This window comes from Procambarus clarkii, chromosome 61, assembly GCF_040958095.1.
Source record: "Procambarus clarkii isolate CNS0578487 chromosome 61, FALCON_Pclarkii_2.0, whole genome shotgun sequence".
NCBI classification, from domain to species: Eukaryota; Metazoa; Arthropoda; class Malacostraca; order Decapoda; family Cambaridae; genus Procambarus; species Procambarus clarkii.
In genome coordinates, this window is record NC_091210.1 from 25,567,308 (window position 1) to 25,577,622 (window position 10,315).

General features: G+C 35.9%; 1 long non-coding RNA gene across 1 annotated transcript; it reads right to left on the reverse strand.

Moving 5' to 3' along the window:
* Nucleotides 1-200: 200 nt before the first annotated feature.
* LOC138354043 (uncharacterized) lies at nt 201-9,049 on the reverse strand. Its single transcript, XR_011223401.1, has 3 exons — nt 8,952-9,049; nt 3,717-3,823; nt 201-736 (listed from the first exon to the last, which is right to left on the reverse strand). It is a non-coding gene; the product is annotated as an uncharacterized lncRNA (long non-coding RNA).
* Between the last annotated feature and the right edge of the window lie 1,266 nt (nt 9,050-10,315).

A 10,315-nucleotide genomic window follows, 5' to 3' on the forward strand; every position in this document is an offset into this window, starting at 1 on the left:
CCAGAGAGAGAGAGCCAGAGAGAGAGAGAGAGAGAGCCAGAGAGAGAGAGAGAGCCAGAGAGAGAGAGAGAGCCAGAGAGAGAGAGAGAGAGAGAGAGAGAGCCAGAGAGAGAGAGTGAGAGCCAGAGAGAGAGAGAGAGAGAGAGAGCCAGAGAGAGAGAGAGAGAGCCAGAGAGAGAGAGAGAGAGCCAGAGAGAGAGAGAGAGAGCCAGAGAGAGAGCCAGAGAGAGAGAGAGAGAGCAAGAGAGGCAGAGAGAGAGAGAGAGACAGACAGAGACAGAAAGACACACACACAACAAAAGAGGAGACAGAACAAAATTAAGGCAAGGAGAGAGAAGACAGAACAGAAACAACAGAGAGAGGAGAGAAATGAGAAATCATTGAAGAGAAGGGGAAGAGAAACACAAGATAAGAAAAAGATACAAGAAAAATATACAAGATAAAAATGACATAAATGAATACCACAAATATAAAAAGTAAAGGAAGAGAGAAGCTTGAAGAGACAGGAAACGAGAGGTGTTAGAAGAGAGGAGGAAAGGAGAGATTAAAGGACAAGAAAAACAGGAGAGAAACGTAAAAGAAATAAAAAAAGGGACATTTGTGAGGAGAGAAAATAAAGAGACCAGAGAAGACCATATATCAAGAGTGTGAGGATAAAGACTTATATATTTTCTTAGTAGACATCCTCTGGCTCTTGTTGCCCCTCTTGTATACGAATTGTACTTGCAAGTTTTCCCTGAAAAGATATTAACAAAATTAATATTTAATTATTTATTTATATAAATTACACACACACAAACTTATATATATATATATATATATATATATATATATATATATATATATATATATATATATATATATATATATATATATATATATATATATATATATATATAATATATATAGACCAGAGACCAATTATATATATATATATATATATAATTTCGTAAACCTCACCCTGTAAACATTCATGTTTCTACATGTTAAACAAGCTACGAGGATGAGGGAAGGGGATGTTCCCTCCATGCTGGATATTATATTTACCAGGAAAGAGAAAGATATATTTATCATTCAGTACCTCCCTCCTTTGGTACCTCCCTCCTTTTACCCAAGTGACATGGTCACTTGGGTAAAAGTGACCATGTCTTTTTGGGAATAAAGTATGCAATGCATTATAATCTGGAAGAAAATGAGCTTGAAGCAGTTGAAAAACCTGACTTGTGGAGAGGTCATTATGGGGAACTCAGATATTTCCTTAAGGAATTTGACAAACACTTGCTGTTAGGACATGAAGTAAATGAGATGTATGTCAAGTTTTGTGAAATATATGATAATGGCACAACAAAATTTATACTAAAGCAGAGATGCAGAACTAGGAAAAGGGGAAAAATTGCCCAAACATACAAGCAATACAAAGATGCGAGAAACAACAATAGCAGTAAGGAGAGGGGCAGAAAGACTATGACTTTCGGTCATATTCAACAACACAAATATACATACACACACACACATTATTGGAAAAAATTGGAATTGGAATATTGGAAAAAATAATTAAAACTAAATGGGTAGAACACCTGGAGAGAAATGATATAATTTCAGACAGACAGTATGGTTTTCGATTTGGAAGATCCTGTGTATCGAATTTACTCAGTTTCTATGATCGAGCAACAGATATATTACAGGAAAGAGATGGTTGGGTTGACTGCATCTATCTGGACCTAAAAAAGGCATTCGACAGTTCCACATAGAGAGGTTGTTCTGGAAACTGGAAAATATTGGAGGGGTGACAGGTAAGCTTCTAATATGGATGAAAAATTTTCTGACATAGAAAAATGAGGGCAGTAATCAGAGGCAATGTATCGGACTGGAGAAATGTCACAAGTGGAGTACCACAGGGTTCAGTTCTTGCACCAGTGATGTTTATTGTCTACATAAATGATCTACCAGTTGGTATACAGAATTACATGAACATGTTTGCTGATGATGCTAAGATAATAGGAAGGATAAGAAATTTAGATGATTGTCATGCCCTTCAAGAAAACCTGGATAAAATAAGTATATGGAGCACCACTTGGCAAATGGAATTTAATGTTAATAAATGCCATGTTATGGAATGTGGAACAGGAGAACATAGACCCCACACAACCTATACATTATGTGAGAAATCTTTAAAGAATTCTGATAAAGAAAGAGATCTAGGGGTGGTTCTAGATAGAAAACTATCACCTGAGGACCACATAAAGAATATTGTGCGAGGAGCCTATGCTACGCTTTCTAACTTTAGAATTGCGTTTAAATACATGGATGGTGATATACTAAAGAAATTGTTCATGACTTTTGTTACGCCAAAGCTAGAATATGCAGCTGTTGTGTGGTGCCCAACAACAGAAGTTGGCCCATATCTTAAGAAGCACATCAACAAACTGGAAAAGGTGCAAAGACATGCTACTAAGTGGCTCCCAGAACTGAAGGGCAAGAGCTACGAGGAGACGTTAGAGGCATTAAATATGCCAAAACTAAAAGACAGAAGAGGTGATATGATCACTACATACAAAATAGTAACAGGAATTGATAAAATCGACAGGGAAGATTTCCTGAGACCTGGAACTTCAAGAACAGGAGGTCATAGATTGAAACTAGCTTAACACAGATGCTAAAGAAATATAAGAAAATTCACTTTCGCAAATAGAGTGGTAGACGGTTGGAACAAGTTAGGTGAGAAGGTGGTGGAGGCCAAGACTGTCAGTAGTTTCAAAGCGTTATATGACAAAGAGTGCTGGGAAGACGGTCTCATCCTTTAACTACACTTAGGTAATTACACACACACACACACATACATATTATATATATATATATATATATATATATATATATATATATATATATATATATATATATATATATATATATATATATATATATATATGTCGTACCTAGTCGCCAGAACGCACTTTTCAGCCTACTATGCAAGGCCCGATTTGCCTAATAAGCCAAGTTTTCATGAATTAATATATTTTCTCTATTTTTTTTCTTATGAAATGATAAAGCTATCCATTTCATTATGTATGAGGTCAATTCTTTTTTTATTGGAGTTAAAATTAATAGAGATATATGACCGAACCTAACCTATCTTTATAGGTTAGGTTAGGTAGCTGAAAATGTTAGGTTAGGTAGTCGAAAAAACATTAATTCAAGAAAACTTGGCTTATTAGGCAAATCGGGCATTGCATAGTAGGCTGAGATGTGCGTTCTGGCTACTAGGTACGACACATTATATATATATTTATATATATATATATATATATATATATATATATATATATATATATATATATATATATATATATATATATATATATATATATATATATATGCGAACAAGCCTGAATGGTCCCCAGGACTATATGCGAATGAAAAAAAATGTTGTTCCTCACGTGTGCCCCAAAGAATGAGGTGATTTGGTGAAATGCTATGCCCAAGATTACCATCCGAGTTGCCGTCGGGGAAGTGGCTCAAATAGCCTCGGCTATCACTTCCTTTTGACGGCCGTGATGGTCAAGCGGATTAAGGCGCCCTGTAGTTACCAGTTGCGTTGCTTCTGGGAGTATGGGTTCGAGTCACTTCTGGGGTGTGAGTTTTCATTCATATATATATATATATATATATCGGACAATTAGTAAAAAAAAAAAAAAAAAAAAATTAAATTATTTTACCTTGTACCTAGATCCACCAGGCCTGTTTGGTGCCTGTTTCAGTACTTCAGACATCTGGAAGGTCACATCCTCCTCCTCAACTTGTGGATGTGCGTTGATAGATGATTCTGTAAAATTAAGTTATTTATATAATAATAAATTCAGTATAACAATAATATTCTGTAAAATTAAAAGTAATTTATACATCAATCAGATAAAACTCTCCAGAGATGGTGATACACAACATATAAAGGACAAGTTTCAGAACAAAATATGCATTTAGGAATAAGGTTTTGTACATGTAGGTAGCACATGAGAAAATAAGTGGAAGGTGATCAAGTTTATATTAACATGTTAATGACTTTGTTAAGGCTTTGCAAGAATGAAAAAATATTAATAATATAATATCACCTACCAATTAATTGTACATCATTTATAAGTCAATTATTTGCATTATTATTATTCAATACTAATGATATAAAAATGCATTTTGTAATCTACTATTTATGCAAGTATTAAGCACAGGATCATGAAATAAACTGCAAAATACTGTAATGGATAAACCAATTAATTTTACATTTTCCTATAGCTAAGTCAGTCAGTTCTATTAGCAGCAGAGAACAATTATGCCCAACCTCTATTAAATGAAACAATCTTAAGAGCAAGTGATAGAAATATAATCATTTATGCTTGGGATTATGGAATGGTTCCAAATATGAAAAATATCAAGTTTTTTGGTTAAAATTTTTTAACTTAAAATTTACATTTCTAAGTGAATTTTAAACTTTAAAAAAATTATTTAATTTTTTGGTTACTTACTTAAAATAACATTATATAGTTCTTGTTTTTGTAGAAATACCAATTTCTTCTTTTGCCCTTCCAGACTGTATAGTGACCACAGGCCGTTTGTTCATATCTTCATTATTCTTCGAACTGTGGTTGCACAATCAGACCCACGTACACTGGTTAAAAGCATCACCTAAAAGCAACAACAAAAATGTAGTACACTGACGAATTTTGAATATATATATATATATATATATATATATATATATATATATATATATATATATATATATATATATATTAGTTGATTTTATACCCGCATTAGGTCAGGTGATAATACAATGAAGGTGATAATAAAGCCATTCACAACTGCAGGCCTAATAAAAAAAGGAGGTGGCATAGCAATATCTTACAAAGATACCTTCATCTGCAATAGTCTCATTAGTAATAGAGACGACTATTGTGAATATACCTTTGCCAAGTTCTCCAGTAAATCCCTTAAATCCTCCTTGACTATAAGTGCCATCTATAGATTTCCCAATACCGACATAGCTTCATTCTCAGATAACGTAAGGAATCTTATCATAAATAACAATCTCAACAAAAATCAAACCAACTTAGTGGTTTGTAATGGTGAACAAAACATGCAGATACTTATATATAACCTGTGAATAGAGTGTAATAACACCAAAACTATTTGTTTATTGTTTTATGACCATAATAATTGAATCACTAATATGATTCACTAATATATAATCCTAATAATAATCACTAATATATAATCCATTGAGCATGCTGCATCTCTTTCAGTCTCTTTGCAATTTGAACAAGAGGGTTTTTAATTGATCGAACCATATTCTTAAAGTAAAGTAAATGAGATGTATTCCATATTTTGCAAAATATACGATGAAGGCACACAAACATTCATACCAAAACTGAAGGGCAGGATTTATGAGGAGACATTAGAGGCATTAAATATTCCAAACTTGAAGACAGAAGGAAAAGAGGAGATATGATCACTACGTACAAAACAGTAACAGGAATTGATAAACTTGATAGGGAAGATTTCCCGAGACCTGGAATTTCAAGAACAAGAGGTTATAGATTTAAACGAACTAAACAAAGATGCCGAAGAAATGTAAGACAATTCACTTTTGCAAACAGAATGGTAAACGGTTGGAACATGTTAGGTGAGAAGGTGGTGGAGGCCAAATCCGTCAAAAGTTTCAAAGCATTATATGACAAAGAGTGCTGGGAAAATGGGACACCACGAGTGTAGCTCTCCATCCATCTGACTGATAACCCAAATGAATTTTTCATGGATATGATACCAACATCAAATCATAAATCAGATGTGATCCTATCCCCACTGGATTTTGAAGAAGCCATAGACAGTATGCCTATGCACTCTTCACCAGGCCCTGACTCTTGGAACTCTATATTCATCAAGAACTGTAAAAAACGTTATCGCAGGCCCTTCACATTCTTTGGAGACAAAGCCAAGATACTGGCATTGTCCCTGACATACTAAAAACAGCAGAGATAGCACCGCCCCATAAAGGAGGAAATAAGGCAGAGGCAAAAAACTACAGACCGATAGCACTAACATCGCACATCATAAAAATCTTTGAGAGAATGCTAAGAAGTAAGATCACAAAATACATGGAATCACAGCATCTCCATAACCCCAGACAACATGGTTTCAGAACAGGGCGCTCTTGCCTATCACAGTTGCTGGACCACTCTGACATGGCACTAGATGCCATGGAAGACAAACAAAACGCTTTGACAAAAAAAAGCCTTTGACAAATGTGACCATTGTGTTATTGCACATAAAATGCGTTCAAAAGGAATTACCGGAAAAATAGGCAGATGGATATACAACTTCCTGACTAATAGAACCCAATGTGTAGTAGTCAACAAAATAAAATCTGGACCATCAACCGTAAAGAGCTCAGTCCCCAAGCGTACTGTGCTTGCTCCAATACTTTTTCTCATCCTCATATCGGACATAGACAAGGACACAACCTATAGTACTTGATCATCCTTTGCAGATGACACTAGAATCTTCACGAGAGTAGGCAACATAGAGGACACGGCAAACCTCCAATCAGATGTAAATCAGGTCTTTCTATGGGCTACAGAAAATAACATGGTGATTAACGAACATAAGTTTCAGCTCATGCGCTACGGAAAAAATAAAAAATATAAAAACGGAAACCACTTACAAAACTCAGTCAAATCATAACATTGAACGGAAAAGCAACGTAAAGGATTTGGGTGTACTGATGTCAGAAGGCCTTACATTTAAAGAACACAATAAAGTAGCCGTCACAACTGCAAGAAAAATGACAGGATAGATAACAAGAACTTTTCACACTAGAGATGCTATACCGATGATGATAGTTTTCAAGACGCTAGTGCTCTCTAGAGTGGAATACTGCTGCATAATGAAAGCCCCTTTCAAAGCTGGAGAAATTACTGACCTATACTTATGCATTTATCTTCGGTTTAACACAACAGGCACCAGACACACGCTAGGCATCATACACACTAGGATAAAACAAACATTAGGCCAGAAGTCAGAAAAGAATTCAAAGAATTTTACTGGAAAGGCTTGCTGTTAGGAAAGGAAGTAATTGAGATGAATTAATGCACAGTATGTCAATTTTGTGAAATATATGATAAAGGAACAAAAACATTTATACCAAAACAAAGATGCAGAACTAGGAAACAGGATTTGTTCAACTGAAATTTCAAGACGGACAGAGACCAAAAGACACAAAAATGGAATCAATATACGAAGAGGCCAAACCCCCAAACATACCAGTAATACAAAGAGAAACAACTACACGGCAGTGAGGAGAGAGGCAGAAAGAAATTTTGAAAAAAAGGAACAAACAAATGTAAAGTAGAACAAATCATATTCTATAAATACAGCAACAACCAATTGCAGGTAAAGGATAATATTCAGAGCTTTTAAATGCATGGATGGCGAAATACTCAAGAAATTGTTCACGACTTTTGTTAGACCAAAGTTGGAATATGCAGCGGTTGTATGGTGCCCATATCTTAAGAAGCACATAAACAAACTGGAAAAGGTGCAAAGACATGCTACTAAGTGGCTCCCAGAACTGAAGGACAAGAACTATGAGGAGAGATTAGAGGCATTAAATATACCAAATATACTACACAAATATATATACTACACATGCACAATAAACTACCCTACACAGGCTGAGTATGGTGTGTACAATAAATTATTAGCTAAAAGATAAGACTGAGTTTGTATAAATGGGGGTTAAGTCAGAGTGGGAAAATGTAAGTGGAGTGCCTAAAAACCCTGTCCTGGGACCTCTGTAATTCATAATATATACAAATAATTTAGACTCAGGTTTGATCAGCAATATTTGAAAATTTCCACACGATACAAAAGGGATTTTTTTCTGGATTCAGGATTATTTTTTTATGGCTGAAAACAGGTTTTCAGCAATAAAAGAAATACAGTATTGCTGGAACAACCGTCGACATCTTCAAGAGAAAACCTGAACATCTTCAAGAAGTGAAGATGACCTTGAGAAGAAGTATAGGTTGGGAGAAGTATAGGTTAGGAATTGTCTCCAAAGAATTCTCAAAGAATTACTCGTTATTGCTATCCAAGATAATTAGACGAGCCAAAGCTAAATACTACGAAGATAAATTTACCCAAATAAAGAGTACCTTACCTAAAAATATGTATGTACCTTACGTAAATAAACATTTGATTTTGAAGTGCCGGACAAACAAGGCTGTGGTGGATATGTGGGCCTGAGGGGCCTGTCCAAGCAACAGCCTGTTGGACCAAGCTCTCACATGTCAAGCCTGGCCTTGGAAGGGCTTGGTGAGTAGAACAACTACCAGAACCCTATAATGCATGTATCAAGGTGTCCAGGCAGTGAGCACCACATAATGCAGTGCAGTCCTGTAAGAATAAGCACAGTAAGTATGGGCATGGAGGGGGTGCAGCAGTGGCTTGTGAAGGGCTGGAGAGTAAATGGACATGCCCAGGGGTAAAAAGCATTAGGGTAACAGAACATAGCCCATAAAAATAGTAATGACAATGAATGAATAATTATATGAATGCAATAATACTTCATATCTCAATAGGAATACTAAGCAGGATGCAAGACAAGGTACTGGTGGTGATAGTGGTTGGTACAAGTCCTCACATCCCCACAGACACCAGTAACAGCCCTCACCTCCCAACACAGTACCCTTGTAGCGAGTTAATCTTATACTCGCTTCATTATCTTATAGCATAACTAATTAACACTAATTACAGAAGCTACACAGGTGATACTTTGGTGTGAGTTGAGCGCACTGAGCGTCGGTATCGCTACACCCTTGTTCCTTAACAACCCTTTGGACCTTTATTACAGAAAAATAGAATCAATTAATTTAATAAAATATAAAATATAAGTGCTTACTTACGATAATACTATCGGTGGAACACAAAATCTTCTTCTTCTTGATAGTAGGTGCAGTTTGCATGAAGGGTTAGTCCTCGCCATGACTGAACTGACGACAAAATGGCCGATGTGTTGATATGGCGTCAGGTGACGCTGTGACGTCACAGGTGAGGGACGCTTTGCGCATTACTCCCTCGTACTTAAAAAGTACTACAGGTACTTTTTGGTTTTATTTTTGAATATGGCAGAAGTTGGACAGCTTTTCAAATCATTATAAGGGAGTGAGTTCCATAGACTAGGTCCCTTTATTTACATAGAGTGTTTACATAGATTAAGTTTGACTCTGGGGATATCAAAGAGATATTTATGTCTGGTGGGGACGTGGCCATGTGTTCTATTACATCTGTCCAGGAAGAGTTTCAGAACAGGGTTTGCAGTTAGAAAAAGGGCTTTATAAACGTAATTTACACAGGAGAATGTATGGAGTGAATTTGTTTAGCATGTTTAAGGATTTGAACAAGGGAGCTGTGTGTTGTCTGAAGGTAGAGTTATTTATTGTCCTGATAGCAGATTTTTACTGGATGATGATGGGCTTGAGGTAGTTTGCAGAGGTTGAACCCCAAGCACAAACGCCATAAGAATGATAGGGATAGATAAGTGCATAATAGAGTGAGAGGAGAGCAGAGTAGGGTACATAATATCTGATCTTAAACAGTATACCAACTGTTTTAGAAACCTTTTTAGTTATGTGTTGTATATGGGTGCGGAAGTTGAGTCTCTTGTCTAAGTATAGGCTAAGAAACTTTCCATCATTTTTATTGCTAATGTTTACATTATCTATCTGAAGCTGAATTGCATTTGTTGATTTGTTTCCAAATAAGATATAGTAGGTCTTTTCTATGTTTTGTGTGAGGTTTGTTGGTTGACATCCACAAGTAGACTTTTTTTAATTAATTGTTTACAACATTATTTAACAGGAGTGGGTTGGGGTCAGAGTAGATGAGTAGTATCATCAGCCAACAATATAGGTTTAAGTATGTTAGAGACATTAGGGAGATCATTGATGTATATAAGAAACAGGAGGGTCCTAGGATGCTGCTCTGTGGCACCTTTACGGTAATTAAGTGGTAGAGTGGGAGAGGTTATATCATTGATGGCTTCATATTGGTGTCTGTTACTAAGATAGGATCGGATATAGTTTAGGGCAAGGCCACGGATTCCATAATGGTGGAATTTAAGTAAGAGGTAGTTATGGTTAACAGTATCAAAGGCCTTTCTCAGGCCGATGAAGAGTTCAATTGGAAACTCACTTTTGTCAAGGGCTGAGAAGATTAAGTCAAGCAGACTAACAATAGCATCATTGGTACTCTTTTGGGAGCGGAAGCC